General features: G+C 30.2%; 1 long non-coding RNA gene across 1 annotated transcript; it reads right to left on the minus strand.

The window, feature by feature from the left end:
- Window positions 1-15719: 15719 nt before the first annotated feature.
- LOC135929023 (uncharacterized) lies at window positions 15720-23699 on the minus strand. Its single transcript, XR_010572452.1, has 3 exons — window positions 23597-23699; window positions 22156-22342; window positions 15720-15892 (listed from the first exon to the last, which is right to left on the minus strand). It is a non-coding gene; the product is annotated as an uncharacterized LOC135929023 (long non-coding RNA).
- Window positions 23700-26824: the final 3125 nt, after the last annotated feature.

A 26824-nucleotide genomic window follows, 5' to 3' on the forward strand; every position in this document is an offset into this window, starting at 1 on the left:
TAATAGATGGCACATAATTCTTATTATAATAATTAAAATATATAATTTTCATAAAATTCATTCCGCAAGTTGGTGTTTATTGTTTCGTTAAACACCTTATTTAAAATGTATAAAAAATTTTATCAGGAATTTTTGTATCATTCTAAGACCTAAAATCGACTAAATTAAGAAGTATTATCTACATAATAAAAGTTAATTATAAAAATAAGTTCATTCAAGCGGTATATAGTAAAATTTGAATATTACAAAATACGGTGACGTCATATGATCTTTGAATCAAATAAACATTTAATAACATTTTATATTATAATTTTGTAGCTACATGAGTGTAAAATAATATTTACAAAGTTTATATTTTTACTGTTTGACGAGTTATTTTTCGTATTATAATATATTATGTTCGATTGATTTAAAAAGTATATATTTTGACTGTTATATTTCATACATATATAAAAACGACATAATTTAACATCACCAAAAATTCATTTAAAAAAAATAAAATTCTCGTTCAACCGGACTTGTTCTTTCATATCAATTCTAAACTTTCCCAACCAATACAACCACACCCCAAATCACCTAATTCCTACAAAAATTTCTAAAAGTATTATAATAAATTCTTTATTATACAAATTCATAAAAATATGTCATTCATTAAAATCATATCTATACTAGTTCGAAAACAAATACAGCATTCATTCATTTTACCATTTTTTTTACCGGAAATTTAAGGAAAAGATGGCCCACAGTTATACAAATTTGTAATATATGCTAATTTACTGAATCATAAAGATCATACAGTTAATTTCAAAAACTATTAAGCTATTGTCCAATACATCAATCAAAACTAAATTATAAATGATTGACATTTTATATATCAAAATAAATTTATGATAAACTCTTTTTTTATATAATTACTTCCTTAGAAATGGAATTGAATCACCATTAGATATTTCGATACCAGATGTAAAATAGTGTTGTTAAATGGCTAGCTTAGAGCCGATTTTCAAAAGCGGCTAACTCATTACTTCATCTAGGAAAATATTGCCCAAGCCTGAAAATTTTTCTCATAGAAGGAACAAAGGTCTAGTCATATGTTATCGAAATCTTGAGGCATTATTTCTCTGGCTAAAATATTGAGTTAGCCGTTTTTAAAAATCAGCTTTTATAGATGTAAACTCATTTTTTTAAGCCTTTATAAACATTATATTTTTGATAAAAAAAAAATTTTTTTAATTTTAAATATGGTTATTTATTATGAATATTGAGAATATTAAATTGGGAATATTATTGCAATAAAAACAAATTTGCCATATGTATCTCGTTATTTGATTATTTTTTTCTATACAAGGGTTTATATAATCCCAGTTGAAATTATAGTTTTTTTCTTTTAAAAAATGATATGTGATTATGTTATCATTTATTTCCTCGAGGGTGCTAAAATTGATAACAAAGTAGACCAAATTTATTTTTAAAAAAAAATATCAATTTGTTTTAGTTTATGCCTTTGTATTTTAATCAGAGACCTGCAGGCCCGGCCCTAAACCCGGGCCGTGCCTTAATATTTTTTATAAAAATTTTTACATTATGAGTTAATGGTTATAAAAATATATTATATTTTATGATTAATATAATATTGGGTGATGGTTAACACTACCTCCCACAGATCGATCTAATTATTAATTTCCCTGCAAATTTATTCAAAGTATTAATATATTTTTTTATAATTCATATCTATTGAAAAATTTGTTTTACACAAGTATCATTTTATTTCTCTTTTTCTCTGTCCCAAATTCAAGCAATTACGTATGTTGTCAGGGACAGATCGCAAGATGACGGAAAACTATATAAAAGATTATAGTAAATTACAAGAGGCTCAGAAAGTAAATGAAATACCATCGACCAGTCAAATTACGACTGTTGTTTAATAAACTGAATCGTTTTATGACAAATGGGGTGTTGGTAATTCTGGTAATATGTCAATACCCGATGATGAATATTATAATTACATAAATAAAAAAATAAGATGAGACATTTAAGGTGGATAATTTGTTAGAGTGGTGGGCGGCTCATCAAAGCGAATTTCCAAATTTAGCAAAATTTGGCAAAACGGGTATTGGCAATTCCTGCTTCAAGTGCAAGCTGTGAGCGGAATTTTTCCACTACTAGGAGAATTCTTGAAGAAAGATGAAGTAATCTTCAACCTGAAAAGGTAGATATGCTTCTCTTTCTTCATGATAATTTGTGAATTTTTAATATCTTTCTTGAGTATAGGGTTTCGTCAATGTTGGTTTTTTACTTTGCAAACTGTCAAATATTTATTGCATTTATTATATTTTACCTTGAGTCATGAAAGTTTTTAATCCAACATTTTTCATTATTTTTTTTTACAATATTACATAATTCAATTATCTTCTTTTTGTTAAAAATTTATATTATAAAATAAATTATATTAATATTGTGCAATTAGATTATATTGTAAAAATACTATTTATTATACATGCATTTTTTTAAATAGCGATTTATTTTTATTTTATAAATTAAATAGTAAATTAAATACAATATATTATATTCTCAAAATATTTTCCATTTTTATAAATTAAATATTAGTTTTATTTTTTTTTAAATGCAATATAAAATATAGTATATTCTCAAAATATTTTCCATTTTTATAAATTAAATATTAGTTTTATTTTTTTTAAATGCAATATAAAATATAGTATATGCTAAAAATATTATTACCATTTTTATGAATATTAGTTTTATTTTTATAAATGCAATATAAAGTATAGTATATATGCTCAAAATATCCATTTTTATAAATAACAGTTTTATAATTTTTATAAATTCAATATAATATTCTCAAAATATTAGCTTTTTACATGTATTTTTTAAATAATAAGCGATAATACTCACTGAAAAATATGGTAAAATACCTCATAGGTGAATTTTTATATATACCAGGTCGAATATAATTTTAAAAAATCAGAGCCGGGCCTTAAATTTTTAAATCCTGGCCGGGCCGTAAAAAATTTTTTTAAAAAATATCCGGGTCGGGTCGGGTCGGGCCGGGTCGGATCGGGCCGGGTCGGGCCTAAAAATTTAAAACCGGGCCGGGCAGTGCAAATGGTGCCTCTGCAGGTCCCTGATTTTAATTATTGATAAGCATTAATTTACCATTTGCAATATTTTTTGAAACAAAAAACCATATTAGAAATCTAGCTATATAGATAATAAATAAATGGACTAAAAAATTTATTTTTATATAAGTAACGATTTTAATATAATTTTTGATAAAATGTATCGTATCTTTCATTTGGTTTATTGAACAAGAAATCCTAGTACCCGCCGGCTGTCCACGCCTGTCCGTGAGCGTTGTGGCATTTCTAAGCTCACATATTCATCTTATACACACATCAGTCATTAAACACCTGAAAATTTTTATATTTCCTTATCAGCACTGAACCTGGTACCTTCAGCTGCGTAGAATACATCATAAACCCATTTGACCACCCGGGCTACTTTTAAAAAATATATAAAGCATAATTTTAAATAATTATACGCTACCTTGCGGATTGAATTTTATAGAGTTATAGTTTTTTTTATTTTAATTATTTTTAAAATATTAAATCATATTAAAAGATTTAAACCGTCTATCAAATAGATGGGAAGAAATATAATTATAAATTTGTATTACTTTATTATTTCAATATATCTAGTTATTTGAAGTAAACAGTGAAGCAGTGGAAATGTATAATTTATCTTATTTCAGTCCAGCCGTAAAAACTAAAAATTCAATAATCCTTATAAAAATACCAGTTGTTAAAAAAATATTAAATAAAAACATAATTTTTATATACAGAAATGAATTAAACCTTTAATAATAATAATAAATTCTAATATAGCAAGTTAATATTGGATTATCAAAATTTGATTTTATACTGTAACAGAAAAGATATTAAAATAATATTATATATATAGGGACTCGTTTTTGACCCCTCTCATTAATGCAATTCTTCTACCCTGGGACCGGGGTTTCCCAGAACGCTAAAAATTAGGGGAATACATATAAAAGAATTAGGGAAGAATCTATATTTATTAAACTTATTGATTTCTTGGAGTTCCAAGGGGTCGGTATTTGAGTTAGCCGGAAAGGATGTAACACACGAGACATCCCAGACAAGTCTTTTGCCCCTGTGCCAAGACGTCAAAAGACATGCCGTAGGGATGCTTACCGTTCGCATTTAGGAGACCTAATGGCTCCAAATTATTGGGGAAACCGGCCGAAATCAAGGCTTTGCTGATTACCCTATTAAGGTTGTCATGCCTCAGAAAACGGCCACTGACTTTGAGACAAGAAAAACAATGTCTAGAGAAGGGATCAACCTGTTTGCGACAGGCAGCACAGGTGTCCACAGAAGGGAGATAAGGCAACCCAAGCTTATGGCCAATGGCAATTTGAAACTCATCGTCTATGAGTAACATTTCCTTTTTACCACTCGGAATCGCGTCTAGCCATTCATGGCCGTTAGAATTTTTTTTTGCGTTTCTGAGCAGTTAAAGGTTAGTTAAGATAGAGACCAAAGATTTTCAAATGCGCATTGAAGCACAGGGACCAGGAAGCTCTTTAGATGACTGGAAACTGTCTGCTCGGATCCTTGGATAGCTAGGGTAAGCCACTGTTTAGCTGAAGATAAAAGGGGATCGTCCAACTCGATAAGCGAGGAAATAGAATCGTTAAAGGTTATTCGAGATGAAAGAAAGCACGCAATTGCCATTAAGAAGCGGTGATAATCCAAGACCACCCCGGTAGGCGGGCATAGAGGCGAAGGACCAATTAAAATCGGAAAATAAAATCGGAAAAATTTAAGACTAAAAGGGATTCGATAAAATATTTAAATTTTAATTCTAAGGCATTTAGGAGGGTTGTTATACTGGAAAACCGGGGAAGATTTAAATATGTGTAAGAATTTCGGTAGGAAAAGACATTTTTTAGTGAGGAAAATGAACTGGTGCTTGGGAAGATGAGGAAGATTCTTGAGTGAATTGAAAAGGGAATGAATCAAATCGTCAAAAAAATTTTGACAAAAGGAAGTTGAAAAACCGATAGGGGAACCTAAAATACCGAGTTCCTCGTGCGGAATGTTTATAAAATCTGGGGGAGGGATAAAATCCTTGTTGTTGAGGTAAGATATTTCACACTTCTTTCTATTTAGAGAAAGACCAATTTTAGAAGCTTCCATTTCAACGTACTCTAAGGCCGACAAAACATTAGAAAAAGAGCCATCGTCGAGATACCATAAATTTAGGTCTAATTTGAAATCAGACTTAAAATAATCGAATCCTGAATCATGTGTAAAGAGCAAGGGATCTAGTGGATCACCTTGCTGAATCCCCTATTCAGATGATCTGGAAAATTCCCCGAATTTGAGTAATGAAGGAAATCTATAATAGGAGTTAAGGAAATTCCAATATTTGGGGAAGTAATATGAGAAAGAGGATAAAAATGAGCTCCTACGAATGCTGTTGAAGACATTTCTGATGTCTAACTTGCAAAAAACCTTATCCGCCTCAGTGTTTACAAAAATACGCGCTACACGTGAGGTCATTTCGCACCAACCTATAACTCAAAAATCTAAATGTGAGAGTAATAGAAGGAAACCCTTACGATTTTTTGTCTATACATCCCCAAAAACTAGGTAGAAAATCTTTACATCTCACCTCCATTCAATTCAAAACGTCCTCGCATAGTCGCAAACCTTGGTGACCCCAAATGGCGTTAAACCTATAACCGTCCTGGAGATATCCATTATCGCTTGGGGGGCCATGCGGTCACCATAACCAATTCTACCCTCACATTTGTTACTACTCATACATATGTGGACAGTTCTCAAGGAGTAGAACGGTCCATAAACAATCCGTTATCGCTATAGCCACCAATTTACTCTATATTCCAAATACTCCTTCTTATTATCATTAACAGGGTAATCATCATCACTTGTCCATATATATGGACCATCCCATTTTTAACTTGAATCTGCTGGACAACTACCATAGAGTATCTGCGATGGACAACATTCCATCTAATTTTTATAATCGGTGGCCCAATCTTTTATCTTGGGAACCTATCTTAGGACATTTTTGTTGAACCATATCTAATCCACTTTTCCTCATCAGAATAGAGGGTGGTAACTATGGTTGCTACAGAATATGGCTGTTAGCCCACATTAGCCAGATCTTTTAGCAGCATTTATTTCCCCAAATATTTCACTATTTACCATCTATATATCATCACACAATCCCTAAACCCAATCTCCATGTAAGTGTGACATCTTTACCCTTAGTATCCCATGTTTTCACTATATTTTATCTCTTAATAATTTTATAAAAAGTTAAATAATAATTAATAAATATGTATTGGGGTAAAATGTAAATTCCGAATTAGATCATAATAGGCCATTTGAAAACTTGTATTATTTACACTAATATCGAATAAATGAAATTTTTAAATGAATATTTTGATCAATTGATAAGTAAACAGTTTTGTTTGTGTGAAATTCGTTGTGGTAAAAAAATAAATAGAAGTTAATATATTATTAAATTTTATTCGTTTAGGATAATTCTGATTCTATGAGACATGAATTTATAGGTTTTTGTACCAAAACACTGCTCATGAAATGTATAAAATATCACTTAATATAGATGATGATTAATGTTTTAAAAACATTGCAATTTCTTATGATATAAAGGAGTTACAAAAGATTAAATTACAAGATACATTCAAATAGACGGGATGTATCTTATTATGATAATTATATTTTTAAGTAAAATAAGATTTAAATATGTAATTACATAATATTCATTCCGCAAGATGGCGTTTATTGTGAATACCTTTTACTAATTATTAAATGTATTAAATATTTATTATGAATTTTATTTTATCATTCTAAATTCTAAAGCGATTAAATTAGGAAGTAGTATCTACATATAAAAGTTAATTATAAAATAAGTTCATTCAGGTGTGAAGTAAATTTTGAATATTGCGACATACAGTAATGTTTTGGGTGTGTGCTGAAATATTGTAATATGAGTTGAGCACCTTTTGAGTGTAGGCGGAAGGTGAAGCGGTAGTTAGATCGCTGGGTAAAGAAGCTGAACCCGGTTGAGTACAGCTAGCGGGCGATGCTTTGGTACCAGTGAAAAAGGCCAATGAGAGGTTCCTGCAGTTATGTGCTGATTTCTTGGTAACGTCGAATCCAGAAATATCCGTTATCTAGGAACGAGGAAATATTGGCCAATTTGAGAGGGGGAAGATATTTTTCGAAAGCGGATTTCGAATGCATATTTGCGATTGCGGGTGAGTAAGGAGATGCAGAAGTTGTTGACGATAACCATGCCAAAGAGATTGTTCGCCTTTCGGATATTACCGCTTGGGTTTAGCGTTTCTGCGCCTATTACAGCGGACGATAGCTGAATGTTTCAGAGATTAGAAGGAGTATTTATTATATGAATGATATGTTGGTAACGGGGGTCACGCTGGAGCAGGATAATCGAAGATTGGAGAAGGTATTTTCGAAAATCCGGGAGAAGGGATTGCGAGCTAGTAGAGAGAAGAGTGTACTTGGAGTAATTGAGGTAGTTTATTTAGAACATGGGATGAAGGGAGTGGAAGTGCTACCACTGGATAAGAATATGTATGGTTGGAATTGAAAATATGATAAAGCCACGGTGTAAAAAGAAGTACAATCCTTTGTAGGGATGGTAAATTATTATTATCGGTTTGTTGAGAATTTTGTGAAGTGGCAGGGTCGTTGTACAAGTTGTTGGGGGTAGTCTTAAATGGGGAGATGAGCAAGATGCTGCATTTGAGTGTGTGAAAAGAAAAATTGGGGTAGAACCAATTTTGGTTTGTTTTAACAATGAGCTGGAAGTGGTCTTGGAGGTGGATGCGTCAATAAAGGAGTAGGAGGGGCACTGTTACATGAGATGGAGAGAATAGAGAGACCGATGTTGTTTTTCACGAGAGTATTCCGGGATGCTAGTAGGAGGCCTTGGCGGTGATTTTTGGGTTGACCAAGTGCAGAGAATATTTAATTGGGCGGCGTAATTTGTGGTGTATACGGATCACAAGCCATTGACACATTTGTAGGATAACAAATAGTTGATGATGTATCCGAGGTTGCAGAAGTAGTTTTTGCTGGTAGGGACGATTTGACATTGAAATATCGAAGGGGTCGAGGGAATTATCTGCCTGACATTATGTCGAGATGTGGGGCAGGTGAAGATATTGAGGACAAAGGTTTGATGGTGAAGGAAGAAATGGAAATGGCTATAGTAAGGGCGATTTCGAGAATTTTAAAAGGTGACCCGGTGAGCTGCGAAGAAATTCGAACGGCTACTATGAAAGATAGAGATTTGAGTCTAATAAAGGAATACATCAAGGGGCGTAGGCCATGGCGAGATGGAGATAAAGGATACAGGAGTGTTGGCAAAGATTTAACGGTACTGGATGATTGTGTAGTGTGGAAAAAATAGAGCGGTGGTACCTAGTACTCTGAGAGAAGTTGTGATGGTTGTATGCTGATCAGGGGTTGGAACGAATGAAAGAGTAGGGCCGAGAATATGTATGGTGACCGGGAATGAATGAAGAAATTGAAAGGCTGGCTAAGTGTGCAAAGTATAGTGTGCATTACCCGGACCAGGATGCCGAGGGATAAAAAGAGTACATGGCTAAAAACGTCGTTGGGACCCTGGGAGAGAATACATGTGGACTTCTTTGAGTTTGAAAATAAAGAGTATTTCCACTTGGTATATGCCTACTCCAAATGCTTGGAGTTTGAGGTTGTGGGACGATTGACAAAGCAAATTGTTGTTAGAAAATTAAAAAATTTATAAGCGCTGTTCGGAAAAGGTGATTGTGTCCGATGGGGGTCCGGCCTTTAGTAGCGAATGGTTCGGGAAGTTTTGTGCGGAGAGTTGAGCGAAACATGTTCTGGCGCCACCTCATCATCCGGGCCCCATGAACAGGCAGAGCGGATGGTTGGGTTGGTGAAGAATTTAAAGACTAGGTATGGAAAAGGAGAGATATGCTGTAGCTTACTATAATAATGGTAGGAAAGGAGAATAACTGTCTCCATCCGAAAAGTTTTTGGGACGTAGAACTCGGATTTTGGTTGAGACCAGAAAAGGAGAAGGAAGGAGGGAATCTTCAAAGGAAAATGGTGGAAAGTTAGTAGGTCAGACCTGGGCAAGGTTGTATGGATGTGAAAAGAAATGGGAGTCTAGGTAGAATGCTATGCCGTAACAGGTTTGCGAATGAGAGAATGGGGGTCAGGCATGCTGAACAGTTGAGAAGGGAAATAGAACCATTCGGTTAAAGTCCAGAAGTGGTTGTTTAAGATAATTACTCCGAAAATCAAAAAAAAAATGTCAAATAATTTTATTTGAAAACAAAGTAATCCCCAAACATTTTGGCATCGAATGAAACCCATGCTGGCTCGATGTCCATAATTATTTTATTTAGAAAATTACTTACCTAGATTTCTCTTTAGAGTCTCACTAAAGATAGATTCATATCCTTCAATTTCATAGGTCTAAATTTTACTATATTTTTGTAGTTATTATTTTATTTTTTTTCTACACCTGCTATAGGGAGTCTTGATAACCTATCTGAGAATATCTTTTGTTTACCTTAGCGTTCTATTGGAAACCGAGTTAGTCTACTGTCATATATTTTTTGGGAGGGTAATACTCATGAACACATCATCTAAATAATAACGAAATACTCTAATATTTTTGAACATCGAGCCAGGGTACCGACTGCTGAAAAAAGTTGCAAAATTATTTCTAGAGGTTTTTTTTTCGCGGATTCCAGTTGCCATTTGCATTAATATTCTAGATAGCAACGAATCCTTGGTGTGATTAGCCAAACCTTACATTTACTTCAACCTCCTTGAAACAGAGATTCCTTGAGAAACTTAGCCATTGAAGCAACTTCACGCGCCAACTTATCAGACACTTCCTAGTTCTAGGAATACATATTATCTTCCTTTAATATTTTCTTATAGGTATATGGTTCTTACCCGGAGTGTCAGAATGTTAGCATAAATGAGGGGTATGATTTATAATCTAATGGATCAGCTGAGATTCCTTAAATATTTTAGCATAGTTACATCATATTTAATTGACATCACGATTCCTAGATCTTTGTAACCCTAATCTAATCTGTTTTCTCTATCGTTAATCCTGAGTTCTTAACTTTCTCATACATTTTGAAATTTTTTTTTTCTTCTTTCAACCAGTTAGAAAACAGTTTAAACGTGCGATAAGCGGTTTACATTTTTTTAATTAAGATATCTCGGTCACACACAGTCATAGCTTTGCACCATTTTTCAGTGTCCTCAACCAATCTTCTTTTTTTTTTTGTTTTTTACTTATAGATTAGAAGAAATGATTGATTGAACTTCCGTAATCTTTGTAGCATCATAATGATTTATAGCATGCTTCCCACCTTAAGAACTCGGGCATATACGTTTCTCTTAAATGTTACCAAGTTTTTGCCTGCATGATCCCTTATACTATTGGAATATTTTCGCGACATACACCTCCCTCATGAAATTTTGATTAATAAATTTTATCCACGCTTACTTTTACCTTCAGCTTATTTTCGATTAATTTCACTTTATATTCACTTCGTCATTAAAGTCGTTTGATATATATCATCCCCCCCCCACACCCTTTTTCCCCAATCTCAAAGTTTCAAATCGTATTCTGAAATCCTTCCCGAACTTGAATGGGTTGGAAGACATTATCCAGTCTCGATAAACCACACCTTAAATCTTAAAATTTTTGTTAAGGGGGCCAGGCTGAACACTCTGTTCGAGCCGGACCCCCAAAAAAGTTCTAATCATAACTACAGAAATGGAAACTATTATATCCCATATTTCTTTACCTTAACCCCCCCCCCCCCCCAACACACAAATATATGCGTGGCCAGTATTTTACTAAGCGGAGGGAAAACACTAACCCTAACTCTAGCCCCTTTCTCCATAAATTTTACTGGAGATTTTAAAGATGAGCTATTGCAGGCATTTAGCTAAGTTCTGTTTTTTTTCCACGTTCTTTTTGAGGAAGAGTGGAGTGTGAGGGGAAGGGGAGAATTTATTAGCTTAAAAATGATATTTACGAGATCAGATTCCGAAGATAGTAAAAAATTTCCATTTGTCCGCCCCTCTTACGCCTGTGGACCGCGGCGTTATCGCAACTCCCTTCCCTCTTTGATTTCATAGGACGATGTTGCGACGCCTGGTTAGGAGTATCAGTTGTTCTACGTGTAAAAATAGTTTGTAAATTATGTACCATGTCAGCCAATTTAGTTTTCTTCCTTCCTTTTTTTTTTAAAAAAGTTATACGATTACTTTTGCCAGCTCTACCGAGGCCCCCTTTCTCGTCTTTCGACATAATAGAATGGCGGTATTTATTTTATTTTATTTTTTTTTCAGCTTCGATACATATAATTTGAGTAACGATACTATAAGATACTCTATTTTCGCCGTTACCAATAAATGAGGACCTAATTCTCTGTATAGTAATCTTTATTCAATGACAAGAATGATAACCAATAATTTTGCTTCTAATTCACGCGCCAATTACAAAATGATTTGTGTTTTTTTTTTAAAAATCGCGGCGACTAGCTTTTGAGACAACTATAAAATGCGATATGATATTTTACTGTTATTTCGTAATTTATCGCGTTCTAAATCGCAATCGCGTCACTATGAATTCAGGGTCTTACGAATGATATATGTTATGTGTATATCGATATAAAACAAAAACGATAATGATTGATTGACTGATCAGTGACGGACAGTTCTCCACACTCCAACGTCAATCACACACAACTCTATTACCTAGAATTATTATTAACAATATTAATCATATATTTATTCATTTAATATAACATTGGGCGAAATTTTCGAGAGAATCGAAATAAAATTAAATATTATTTTTTCCTCCAGGCTAATTGGATTTGATTCCAAGATGGAAAAACAAAAAAAAAATCCTCTTGAAAAAATATATACATATATATAAATAATTTTGATTAATTTTTCACACCTGCGCATTGTATCTTTCTCGTATTTTATTCCAACCTTTTCGTGATTTATCGATTTAATCTCACTCACCATAAATTGATAATCGAAAATTTACGAAAAAAAAAGCTATTCCCATTCGAAAGAATATTACAAAAATATTGAATATATATTGTTTTTTTTTTAAAAAAAGAAAAAAAAACTTATTATTTTACAATATATTTCTCCAATAAAATTACCTTATATAGCCTATGTAACATAATAATAATTAATATTTAAAAACTAATCCAGTTGTAACTGAACAAAAATAACCAAACAGGATAAATATCAGAGAAATCGCAGCGATTTATTCCTCTAGCACTCCCTCCTTCCGTACCTCAAAAACGCGGAGCCCCCCAAATATTAAATTAGTTCTACTTACTATGTTTGTTAACCCAAAAGAGCACCTCTGAACCCTGCAGACATTTTAATGACGCAATTAATTCGCGTACCTCCCCACCCCCTACACTTACCACTGACGTAGGTTTATGGTTTATTTTTTAGGTCCCGGTCCGGTTTCTTTTTAAACCATACCCTTACGCGGCTAGCTACGGGTGCGGTCACATAGGTGTCTACGATATTTATATACGGAAACTTTAGTTTCTATAGGAAGAGGCCGGTCTATACGTATAAGATAGAAAAAAATAATGAAGTATACTAAATGAAGCCTCTTTCACAGTGTTTCCCAAAAAAAATTTTCGGGAAAGATTTTCCTGCCCGATATGATCTTTGCTTTTGCCGCCAAAAATGGATGATAATTTGGTAACTCTAACCGTTCGAGATTTAAAAGTTACCAACTCAGTTCATTTGATTCGTTATGTCATATTCGAATATTTGAATCCATTGGTAGATTAGAAATCGCGTAGTTTTTAATTGGTAAGAGGGAAATACCGCCATGTCGCTCGAAGCGTTTACCTAATTATCCAAATATATCGCGTTAAATTATACAGCTGTTGCTATCGTTTAGGGAGTAATTAACCCGCCAAGTGACAGAAGTCTCGGTATTTTGGCGGTTTTATTTTAAGCGAGTCCCTTAATCATGTGTTTAAAGACGATTATCTAAATTTTTAAAAATACCTGATTTATCCACCCCACCCCCCCCCCCTCCTAATTGGTTTTTAGCATGTGGAGTTGAGCACATTCGCTTTGTGAATTTTAAACACTTTTAGGCATGAACCTTTAAAAACTTAAAATTCTTAATAGTTAATTGCGAAATTGTCTAAGGTAGACTCTGTATAAAGCTCAATATTTTTCTAAAAAAAATGTTAAAAAGTGGCATCATCTTTCGTTCTTCTTTCCTTCATTCTTTCTTTCGTTCTTTCTTTCCTTCATTCATTCTTTCTTTTCTTTCTTTTCTTTCTTTTCTTTCTTTTCTTTCTTTTCTTTCTTTCTTTCTTTCTTTTCTTTCTTTTCTTTCTTTCATTCATTCTTTCATTCTTTCTTTCTTTCTTTTCTTTCTTGTCTTGTTCTCCGATAGTGGGTACAGAGCACTAAAAAGACCAACTTTAATTTTATGTTGCTAGTAATTCCATTGAACTTTATCCTAAGGACCCCAACCCCCAAGTAACTTCTAAGGCTTATCGATTACCATACCCTCATAATGTAAGATACAAACAAGGCGCACGTTTTGAAAAATTTTTATATTCCATTTTGAGATTTGAACCGTAAGATTCAACCTCATTTTTTTTTAAAAAAAAATTGTTATCAGAGGTTCGGCACAGTGTTACGAGAAACCGGCCCGGGTTAACTATCTACCGGATTTTTCGGTCCGGCCCTTATTATTTTTACCCGGCCCGAACTCATAAAATATATTTTGCCGGCCCTGATCGTAAGGGACAATCTTAGGTACTCCCTTCTTAAGGCCATTACGAAAAAAAAAACTTTAAAATCCCCAATATATCCCCATGTAGTGTTGTTAAACGACTCGTTTTGAGCCGATTTTTAAAAACGGCTAACTCAATATTTTATCCAGATTAATTTTGACTAAGCCTCTAGATTGCGCTAGTAGATGTCCAAACCTTTGTTCCTTCTACAAGCAAAATCTTCAGGCTTGCGTAATATAATTCTGAATAAAATATTGAGTTAGCCGTTTTTAAAATTCGGCTCAAAACGAGTCGTTTAACAACACTATCCCCATGTATATCTATTTTAATCTTAAATATAATTAATCCTTTACACTCGCTTTATCATGTGTATTACAGTAATACGCCCACTTTTTAACAAAGCAAAATGATCGCTACAGTGTTGTATATATATATAAACAAAACTGAAGCATTATTATTACGTATAATTTATTTATATACATATATACATACAAAATCTAACATTACACAATACCATTTAAGCTCAACATCAAAAGTCCAATCTCAAGTTTTTCTTATGAGATTTTATTTTTATATTTTTAATTGTTTTATAATTCTTATTAAACACAAATAAAAATAATAATTAAAAAATTTTTTTAAAAAAAAAACTTCCCATATTAAAGGTAAGAATACGAGTTATCTTTCACAAAATATTTTTTAAATATTTCGAGTGGGAATTAGCATGTATATTATGTTAATAATTCTTTGTAATATTTTATACAATAAAAAAAATATATATATATTAATTGTAATATTTTATTTTATTTTCTTTTTAAATATTTTTGTATATATAAATATTTATTACATAAAACAAAAAAATATGTTTTATTATATCATCGTATACAATAATTAACTGTATAAATGGGGAAGTTTTCTTATTTTAAAAGAATTCATATTTTTAAAGTGTTATCAATGATGAAAGAAAGAAGAAAAAAACTTTTTTTATAAATATACGCCTATTTGAAAAATAAATTCAATATTGGTAGACACAGAGGCTACAAATTATGACAATTTAAATAAATATTATAATATATAATATATATAATATATATAATAATTTATTTTAAAGGCGTTAGATGGGCCGTTTTTTATATCTTAAATGGGTTAAAACACATAAAATTTTTATATTTACCTTTATATTATAAGAAAAAAGTATATAAAATTCATTTTTTTCAGTTTTAAAAATTTTTAATAAATCTATTTTTTTATATTTTAATTTTTTGAAATAAAAATTAGTTTTATATATATATATAATATTAAAATATTAAGTTATATTAAATCTCTTAAATCAACAAAAAATTAAAATAAATTGTTTAATTTTGAAAAGAAAATTCAGGTAGAGATAAGGATAATGGGAGGTGGAGACAAGAAAAGAACACACAAAAAAAAACGAGAAAAAAAAATATAATGTCCAGTTAAAAAATTAATTATTACTTTAACTAAAATTTGACGAAGATAATAATAAAATATTATATTTTACCAGGCATATAAAATTATAAAAATTTAAAGGGCCATGAATTGATGTTAATTAATGATTAAATTGACCTAAAAGACAAATATTTACTTTAAAAAAAAAAATTATATAAATGAATGAAAATAATTTTTATATAAAATGAATACTAAAAAAAATTAAAAAAATAAATTTTGCGGTTTATAATTTTTTGTATAATTAAATTTGTGAACTATATACTATATATAAATATAATAATTAAATTTAATATCTTCTATTTTTCAAAAAATAAATCTATATTATAAAATAAATTCGATTTCGTAAAAAAAAATTTTAATCTTGGAAAGTAGAATAATAGTATAACCAACAACAAGTACGAGACGGGGTTGTAATGAGACTGGGGTTGGTATGAGACTTGGTTCTTCGACCTGTACTATCTTCCCGAAAAAATATTTCTAAATGGTTGATTATAATTAATATATTATAAATTTTATCACAATACGAATAAATACATTATTATTTATATTTTTTTAAGCACCCACAGAAAGGCACAGTAATATTGGTATCAAAAATTTTCCTGAAATTCTTTGATGCTCAAAAATCGAAATTCATCGCTCCATTGAAGAGTTTACTTAGGGTAGACCAGGGGTAAAGTTGGCCCAAGGGGCTTTGTTTAAAAAATTTCAAATTTAATTATTGGGTAGTTTTTTAGGCTGTTTTTAAACCATAATATTAGGTGGCAAAAATATGAAAACGAAGAGTTTAAATATAACATTCTTTAAAACCCTTTATTTCGTATTTCAGAGAGTTTCGTATATCACGTTTAAATATATTTTTGAAAATAAAGTATCAAGTATATAAGTAACTATGGGGGGGGGGGGCTAGTAGAACCAGGGCTAGTCCGATCAAATTATGCCTACAAATATGATACATTATCATGTACTTTTATGATAATAATAAAATAAGTATTCATGTGGCACCTAATACTTATTTAATTTTCAATTGTATATTGAAAAAAATTAAAAAATTTTACACATATTTTTATAATTTTTAAATAAACGAATATGAATTTATTTTTATACAAATGGCATATTTATAATCAAACATTGTCCATTTGAAAAATAAATGGAAATGATAATATAATTTATACTATGAAAGACCTAATAAAAAATAAATAAATGAATCGACAAGCCCCAGGTCTGGGGCTTGTTGGCCCAAAAAATTCACCGAATTAATCTTATAAAATTTAAAAATCTACCCATGTATTAGATACTTGGGCTAATACAACAATAATTTTCGGATTTATGATGATTTTGACCAACTTTCTTTCTTTCTTTCCTTCTTGTTTTTATTTAGGAATTAAAGTAAAAAGAAAGAATTTTTTTTTTTTTTAAAAAACAAATTTTCCCACTTTTCACTAAAGAAAGAAAGAAGATTGGGATACGAAATCCAGGGACTTTCAGAATCTAAATGGCGATTTTCAAATTTTGGAGACACAGAGAAATCTCAAAAACTTGTGAATTTCAAAACAATTGTGCGACGAATTTTTACGCTGGAGATCCCGAATCTCCGCCACGCGTTCCCTATCCCAATACTACATACACGTAGATAATTTTTGCCGATAACTTTTGAGTCATTCATAATTTAATGTTCCTGGACAAAATTATCTGAAATTCATTAGGGAAGGTATTCCATGTTGGAATATGCATTTCCGGCAAAATAGGATTTTTAAATTCAAAAAAAAAAATGTGCTCAAAAAAATGATTGAAGCTAACATATATAAGAATTTTTTATTTTTTACTATCATCAATTATTTTTAAAAAAAATCAAATTATAAGTAGAGTTTTCAAAAATATGAAACTTGACGTCTTTTAACCGCGGCTTTAATATAATCTTAATAATTTAACAGCTGTTGGAAAATGTGAATATCCAAAAAGATCAGATCTTCCAGCATCTTTGAGAAGTGTCCTCTTTTCCATAATGCCTGTAGTATTATCCAGGAATTCCTTATAGAATGAGGTGGGGAGCACTATTAGGGACGGGTTTTTTTCTGCTATGATCTTTACTGGGGGTCTCTAGGGTTTCGGTTATAGAAGAACTTTTGGTTATGTTATAATATATTTGGGGGTTTTTTTTTCACTATTTTATTTTTTTTTTTCTAAAATATTTCGATTTATATAAGTTTCTTTATTTTTAAAAAAAAATTATTGATTTTTTTTTTAAAAAAAAACTTATTTTGATTTTTAAAAATTATTGTTCTTAAGCTATATTATTGTATACATTGATGGAAGAGAGGGGGGGGGGTGAGCGTTTGGTTAGTGGTTTATTAGAAAGTGCAAAATTTTTGATATCTACGCATTTTTTTTTTAGATGGGTGAAGAATCTTCTGAGTTAATTCTTTACTGAAATAGAAAGTAGAAAACTAAGGAGGAAGGGGGGGGGTGGGTTATTTTCGAAATGAAATGAAATTTTTTTTTATAATATAGATATCGTTATATACAAAAACTTTAACGCGATCATATTTTCCATGGGAGGTGGTTAGGGGGGGGGGGGGGGTTCGATTTATTTCCTGACATTTCTAAGATATATCTATAAACCAAAGACCGGAAAACAAAATATCATTTCCCGTTTCTGTTCCGTTTCCGGTTCAGGCCAAAAAAAATAGGTTTTTTTCCATGTTTTAGAACGTTCCAGAAAGCGTTTTTAAAAATATTTGAAAATACGATCATTGATCTTTATATATATATATATATACCAAGCCTGGATTTTTTTTTAAAATTTTTTAGACCCAGCCCAGTCGAGGTATATATGAAAATAGTAAAATACGGCTATGGCGGCCTAGACCGAGCCTAGGACCTTGCTGCAGGTCTTTGTTAAATACCAATTTCTATGCATCTTTAATTAGGACATTTTAAAAATATCATCTGTGTTTGTGCTGTAATGTGTTAAAAAAAATGTCCATTTCTTAAACACCAACTCAGTAAGAATATTAATATCCAGCATAATATAAAAAATTTTAACGATGTTTTTATGAATCTTTAAATTCAAATCACATAATTTTTTAAATAATGGGTATACTGTGAATTACCATTCAAATTTAAAATTAAAATTTTTTTAATATTCTTTTTTTCCGGATGTGTTCCGGGAGAGTTCCGGTAATTACAGCTCCCAGTCCCACTCACGTTCCATAATTATCTCCGACTTCCGTTTCAAAAAAAGTGTTCATTCCCATATTCCCTTGTTACAAATCCCCACTTCCCCAACCTAAAAATAACGTATACATAGATTTCTTTATATAAGTTAGATATAGAAGTTATTCAACGCTCACGCCTCGTCCAACGACCATTTCCGGTCAAATATTTTAATCGCGCCGCGACACGCCCTTAAAGGTAGCGGATTCCTTTTTTTTAAAAAAAGATATTCTCAATTCTGCCATATTTATTTTCAATAATTTTTTACTTAAAATAAAATCGCCCTACCCTGCATTCACAGTTGGCGCGAATTCGTAACGCGTGTGAACGCGTGGGGATTATACATCTTTTTAGTTATAATTTAAGAATTCACTAATCAAATCTTTATTTTGAAAGATGAAAAAATTTCAATTTGCCTTCGTCTTTCTCCCTAGTCAACGATCATTGGGTTTTAGAAGAAGAAAAAAAAAATCGTTCATTGAAAAACCGAACTGGCTAAGGGTGACAAAATTTTTTATCGGCTAATTCTTTTCTTTCGTGGAGGAAAATGAGTTAAAAATTGGTTGGGATATTCGGAGAACTTTTTTATTAAAATAGAAAAGTTATAGTCAGAAATTTTTGAACATTTTCTGAAGGGTGTGTGTCCTGATTCCGCCGTTAAGAGAGAAAAATATACGAAAATTAACAATGTCACCCAAAACGCTTAACCGGAAATAGGGAATCTCCAAAGTTTATTCACCCTGACATCCCGACCTTTACCCCCCTCTGTTCATTCCGCCCCACGCCCCCCCCCCATGCTCCGATCTAAATATCGAATTCGAAAGGGGGGGGGGTGAGTTAAAACAAGAAAAATAAGAATTAATAAAAAAAAATTTTGTTTATTTCAATTTATAAGGAAAAAAAAGGTACATAATAAAAATAATTTGACACGTTAGCAAATAAAACTTTATTTAATATTAATATAATAAAAATATATCAAATTATATTAATTTAATATGTATTACTAACATGATATTAATACGATATTAATATACCTATTAAAATAAACTTGGCTCTTTACACTCCACAACCCCCCTTGCCTATCCTCGTTTTTAAACTTTATAAATTCTGATTTTAAATTTTCGATAATATTTTTATTTTTTTTTAAAATTTTTATGCTTATAATATCAAAGGAAGAAATCTTTGAAAAAAAAAATATATATAAAAATTGCTTTTTTTTATATATACATATAAAATATTTTTTTTTATTAAAAAAAATAAATAAAGGGTATAAAATTATATTTAAAAAAAAATGTAGTTAAATTTATTATATAAATTTAAATGGTTGTTAAAAGACTCGTTTTGCCTTCCTTCCTTCCTTCCTTCCTTCCTTCCTTCCTTCCTTCCTTCCTTCCTCTTATTTCATTCCAGAATAGTAATTACGGGAGCCTGAAGATTATGTTTGTAAGAAGGAAACAAAGGTTCGGACATCTATTAAGCGAAATCTCTAATTTTTCTGGCGAAAATATTGAGTTAGCGCATTTTTTGTTGAGAAAAATCGGCTCAAAACGATCAGTTTACCTAAATGTATACGTTGCGCGTCAACGCGAGGGATTTTGCCGGAAATGGATCTCCAAGCACGTTTAGAATACCGATCTCATGAATTGTAGACAATTTTTTCCGCTTACAATTTGAGGTCATTTAATTAATTTTAAATATAAAAAATAATATCGAAAGTTCTTGGGCGAAATTGTCTGATAATATTTTATAGGGTATAGGTATTCAAAACTAACAGGTCTTCCACTGGGCGAGGCTTTTCGACCGACCGTTCATACTTTGAGTGGGATTGGTCCAGTTTTTTTTAAAAAATGTTTTTCGATATTTGGCGGGTGGCGGGTAGCGTGTGGGTTGAAAAATTTTTTTGGGTAGACGGAAACAAATTTCAAAACAACGAGTGGGCGGACATTTTGACTAAAAAAAACCGCCAATTGCAGAGCTCTATTCCGAACAGGATAGAATACATTAGCGGCAAAATAGGATTTTTTTTTACAAATTTAAAACAAAATTGTCGGAAAAAACAAAAGACGCATTTGACTCTGGCATATATAACATATGCGTTTAAATTAACGTAGGTAAAAATCGATATTGCTTTAATGCTTTTAAATGATGTGATAAGATACATAAATCTATAAAAATTAGGAACAATAAGAAAGAAAGAAAGAAAGAAAGAAAGAAAGAAAGAAAGAAAGAAAGAAAGAAAGAAAGAAAGAAAGAAAGAAAGAAAGAAAGAAAGAAAGAAAGAAAGAAAGAAAGAAAGAAAGAAAGAAAGAAAGAAAGAAAGAAAGAAAGAAAGAAAGAAAGAAAGAAAGAAAGAAAGAAAGAAAGAAAGAAAGAAAGAAAGAAAGAAAGAAAGAAAGAAAGAAAGAAAGAAAGAAAGAAAGAAAGAAAGAAAGAAAGAAAGAAACATCTAAACTAGCTTTTAAAATCGTAAGAAAGAGCGATGGCCGCCATTAGATTTGTTTACTTTAAAAATTTAAAGGTTCCAAAAAAGAGATATCGCAATCAGTCATTTGGAACCAGAGGGCGGACCGTGAAAATCCACGTGACTATATGGATCACCGTGGGGCACGTGATTGTAAGTGTGAACTTATTTTTTTTTACCATTTCGCTTCGCATTTTATGAACAAGATGGCTGGCTTCCCTGCGAAAATAATTCTTTTTGTCCCCAAAAAATTCAACGACCTTTCCACAAAATTTTCCATTTTCCCCGAAGTTTGTCAAATTTTTAAAAAATTATTTTTTTATTTTCAAAATTAAAAAAAATTTGCAGAAAATTTTGTATACTGTTATTTAATATATACGAATTAAAAAATGAAAACATATGTTCCACCTTTTTAAAATAAAAATTTAGGTTTATATAAATCAATATTTTATTTAATAATAAAAATCTTCAAAAAAAAAGTATAAATAAAAAAATATTATAAAAATTATGGCTTTGGTAGAAGAAGAAATTAATTCTATAACTGTAACCATAACCCTAACCTTACCATATTCTTAAAAAAATATAAATAAAAGATATTATAAAATTATGCTTTGGCAGTAGAAGAAATTAATTCTAATTAACTCTAACCCTAACTGTAACCCTAGCCCTAGCTCGCCCTAATTCTAACCCTAGCCCTAAGAGAGTATTGAATTTTTTTAAATAAAAAAACAGAAGAGTATAAAAACTATATATTTTTAAAAAAAATGATTAGCCATATTTTGTCGGGCGACACCTGGGTGATCAAAATTAATATGAGCATGCGTGAATTGTTTTTTTTGACTGACAGGGTGAATAGACGGGTCGTGAATAAAAATTATGGCTCGTGCCCACCATCGAAACCTATTTAAAAGGGTTTCTAGTTCAGAAAATGCCGCTTTTTTTTTTTAATTATTAGCCCTTATAACAACTGATTATTTTTAAAACCATTTCGATTCGTCTATTTATTATCACATGACCTGTCAGGTTTGACTGGTCATTAATATTTAAAAAAAAAACCCCGTATTACTTCAGAAACTTGTTTAATTTCTAATACATTTCATTCTTGAACATTCCTTTGAGTTGAGAGCAATTATCGGTTCTGTTTCTTTCTTTCTTAGCGTCACTATGAATGGGTGAGTTTAATCTCTTAGAGGTGCCACCGATTTTTTTATGTGGTCCTAAAGATCTTGATCTTTGATTTGTCACAAGTTATCCTCACAAAAAAAATAAGAATAAATTTAATAATTAAATAAATTTAAATAAATTAAAATAATAAAATATTTTATCGTAATTTTTATTTATTTTTCGAAAAAAAATAAAAATAAAAATAAAAATGTCAATCAAAAACTCATCAAAATGATCATTTTTATAGAATTGACATTTATAGTTAAAAGCACCAAATTGAGCGTTTCAAAAAGTTTGCCTTCACAAATTGAACGTTTTCAAAAGTAGCGTTTCAAAAAAACGCAAAATAAAAACGCGAAGGGCAGCTACGTTTTAAATTGAACCGTTAACAAAAAAAAAAAATTCTGTCCAATCAAAACGAACGCGTTTTTAAAAAATGTATCGTTTGCGTTTTTTGATAAACGCTCAAGTTCCGCGCCATAACGTAGTGTTGTCGAACGGATCGATTTGAGCTGATTTTTTAAAAACCGCTAACTTACTATCTTAGCCAGTCAAATATGGCCTTAAGCTTTCAAGATTTTGGGTTAACAGATGCTCAAACCATTGTGCCATCTAAGAGCTTAGATCCTTAAACCGCTAACTTACTATCTTAGCCAGTCAAATATGGCCTTAAGCTTTCAAGATTTTGGGTTAACAGATGCTCAAACCATTGTGCCATCTAAGAGCTTAGATCCTTAAACCGCTAACTTACTATCTTAGCCAGTCAAATATGGCCTTAAGCTTTCAAGATTTTGGGTTAACAGATGCTCAAACCATTGTGCCATCTAAGAGCTTAGATCCTTAAGGCCTTGTATAATTATTTTCTGGATAAAATATCGAGATTAGCCGTTTTTAAAAACCGCTAACTTACTATCTTAGCCAGTCAAATATGGCCTTAAGCTTTCAAGATTTTGGGTTAACAGATGCTCAAACCATTGTGCCATCTAAGAGCTTAGATCCTTAAGGCCTTGTATAATTATTTTCTGGATAAAATATCGAGATTAGCCATTTTTAAAAATCGCCTCAAAACGAGCCGTTTAACGACACTAAAACTCAAATATTTTTTTTTTTTTGTCAATACATAATTTTATAATTTAAGTGGGGGGAAAAAAAAAAATCCAAATTTTCACAATAATTTAGGGTTTGAAATTTCTTTTGAGGTTGTCAGTTCCTTATTATTCTGGCCATAATTAGTATAATATAGATAAAACCTAACCCTACACGCCATTTTTATGAGGGAAATAACGTAGCCTTGCAAACATAGCTGAACAAATATAAAATATTGATATTAAATGGCAACTTACGATACTTTCTGGGAATTTCTAAAAAGATCCAAGAAAAAATTTAATTTTGATCACGTAGAACTTTCTCCACTATTCCACAACATTAATAATATTTCTGTTTTATATATATATATTTTATATTTAATATATTTAAAATATATTAATTTTTTTTAATTTTTAATTTTATTTTTTTTTAAAAATAAATTGTTTATTATAAAAAAATTTGTTATGTTTGTTATGTTAATATTTGACTTTTCTTCTTATTTGTAAGTAATATATTACGTATAATAAATATTATTTATAAAAATATACTATATAATTTGGGATATAATATAAATCGTAAATAAAACAAAATATTTGAGTTTGTTAAGTAATAATACCAGAGTTGTTAAAGGATCTAGATACAAGTATCTAGATCCTGTATCTAGATATAAAAATGTGGTATCTGTATCTAGATAGATTTTTGATTAAAATATCTGTATCTAGATATTATTTTAGACGATGTATCTAGAACCATTTAAAAAGTATCTTTTAACAACTCTGAATAATACTATGTTATATATTTTAGGGATACATTTGCGGGCTCATACATACCCCGCTTTAGCCAGCTTTTCCTTTCGTTCTTTTAAAATATTATAACACGTTTCAAAATGGCTCCAAGAGTCTAATCCAGTATTAATTCTGGTTTTGGATAAACCGTATGTTTACCCTGCAAAATACTCTAACATTTAAACGTTCTCTCTTTTTAAAAATCGTGTTTGTTAAGTAATATACTTATATATTTTAGGGATGCTTTTGAGGGCTCATACATACCCCGCTTTATCCAGCTTTTAAAACAGGTTTAAAAGATATTCCAAGGAGTTTAAATCCAGTATTAATTGTGGTTCTGGATAAAAAGTAATATTTGCGCTTGCAAAATACTATAAATTAATTGGCAAATATGTTTGTTTTTTAACTATATTTCTCTAATAATTTCATTATATTATTTCTTTCTTTAGAAGTCTAAAATGACCGAAATAAACTTTATAAAAAATCCCTTTCTATCATTTAAATTTTTTATTATAAATTTTAACCATCATAATATATATATAATGTATAATGTATATATTGATGAATTTTTACGAAAGATTTCATTAATTATGTTTCACTTCTTTATTAAAAAAAATCATATCTCCTTTTGTATAATACTTGTATAGGCATAAACAATGGTCCCTTCTTGATTAGCTAAAAATCATATAAAATATTCTATAATATATAATAAATTATTATATTTCTTATTTGAGCAAAATTATCGATTCTCCGATATTTTATGTGATTCATTTTATATAATATAATCAATAAGAAATAAATTCGATTTCTTTCTAAGCTTCTTCGTTTTTTTATATGTTATATAGAAAATAACAAGGGTAAAAAATATTTATATAAATACATCATAAAATTACGGGGTAATAATGAGCCATATCCAGTGTCAGTTTTTTTTGCCTATTTTTCCTTAAAAAAAGATTGGAATTTGGGAGAAACCAATTTTGAGATCAATATTCCCAATCCCAGAGTCCGTCCACTTTAGTAAGTCAGATGATCTAATAATCAGCATACAGGCAACATATCCCAAAATCCTTAGCAATCTTAGTAGGGAGGGGGGGGGGGTATATACTTAAAATAGAGGTTATCTTATTCAATCTAGTAGGATTAAAAATAATAAAAAAAATAAGTTCTTATCAAACCCCCCCCCCAAACCATATCATCATCTGTCTTCATCTCATATACTATACGCATAGTGTCAGAACATTTTGCTACCCGCGCGACTTAGAATATTCTGAACAAACGTCGGGCGAAACGATGCGCGGAGCAACCCCATTGGTTGACAAAAATATTAGAATGGTTATATTTATAAAAAATGGATATTTATTACGTAAACCTCCCTACCCCCCCCCCCTTGAAATCTCAATGAAGCTCATTGCACTCCCGGGATTAGAGATTTAGGCCGCATTCATAGTGGATCCGATCCGACACGATTTAACAGCTGATCGATTTTTAAAATCTGTTTATGAGAATCAATTTTTTCGTAATAATATTAATTTTGTCTTTGATTCTATACATCATGATTATAACCTAAGAAATATTGGTTTTAATAAAGAAAAATTGATTCTCATAAACCGATTTTAAAAATCGATCAGCTGTTAAATTGTGTTAGGAACAGATACACTATGAATGCGGCCAGAATGATCATTTGTCAAATTATTAGGTATATATTTTGCCAATTTGGTCAAATTTATATTTATTCGTATTTTGTACTACTATATAATGTATAAACTATTTCATTTCATAAATCTTTTCATTTAGACTACAAAAAAAAAAAATTAAATTACATAACAATTTTATACAAATAATTTTATTTTATAAATTATGACATTTTAAATTATTTCATTATATTATAATAATCGTACAATATAATAATTAATAGTAATAATAGTAATTCTTATTTTAATTTTATTCACAGAAAAAGTAATTTCCTATATAGTAATATTTATATATAATTAACGGGCGAAAAAAATACAAATAAAATAATTAAAATTAAATATATTAAAATATTTTTTGATTTCAATAAATTATATTAAAAAAATTTTTTTATAAATACAAAAATTATATATTTCCTCTAATCTTTAATTCTTAAAAAACAAAATTTCCCATTTAAGTCATTCTTAATTAATTAATTAACTAATTAATATTCTCATCTTTACCTAATTTTTAATATTTAAATTACAAAAAAAATTTAAAAAAGGCAAAGAGGCAGGTATATGAAATTGAAAATAATTTGATAATTTGGCTTTCAATAGCTATAATATCTTTATTTAGAGACCATTATCGAAATTATTGAAGATGATATTATATAATATTTTTTTTTTTGGAATTATTTTTGAGTACCTTAAAATTATCTATGTTTTTTTTAAAAAAACCCTATTTTATAATACGTTTCTTAAGATGAATTTCTACATTTTATATATAAGGAATGATGTAGAATCATGTTACAAATTGTGCTTATAACTTATATGGCTTGGGGTCCCAAAAAAGTATAAACAATTAAGTTAGAAATGAGGTCTGTAAAGGAGATATATATATATAAAAGGAAATTTTTTTTGGAAATTTTTGGTAATATCTACCTATTATTAGGATGGGAGAATTTAATTATTATATCAAAAAAAAATTCAAAAAAAAATGAAAAAAAAAATGAAAAGAAAAGAAAAAAAT

Source organism: Gordionus sp. m RMFG-2023, chromosome 4 (genome assembly GCF_954871325.1).
Source record: "Gordionus sp. m RMFG-2023 chromosome 4, tfGorSpeb1-WG-v2, whole genome shotgun sequence".
Classification (NCBI taxonomy): Eukaryota; Metazoa; Nematomorpha; class Gordioida; order Chordodea; family Parachordodidae; genus Gordionus; species Gordionus sp. m RMFG-2023.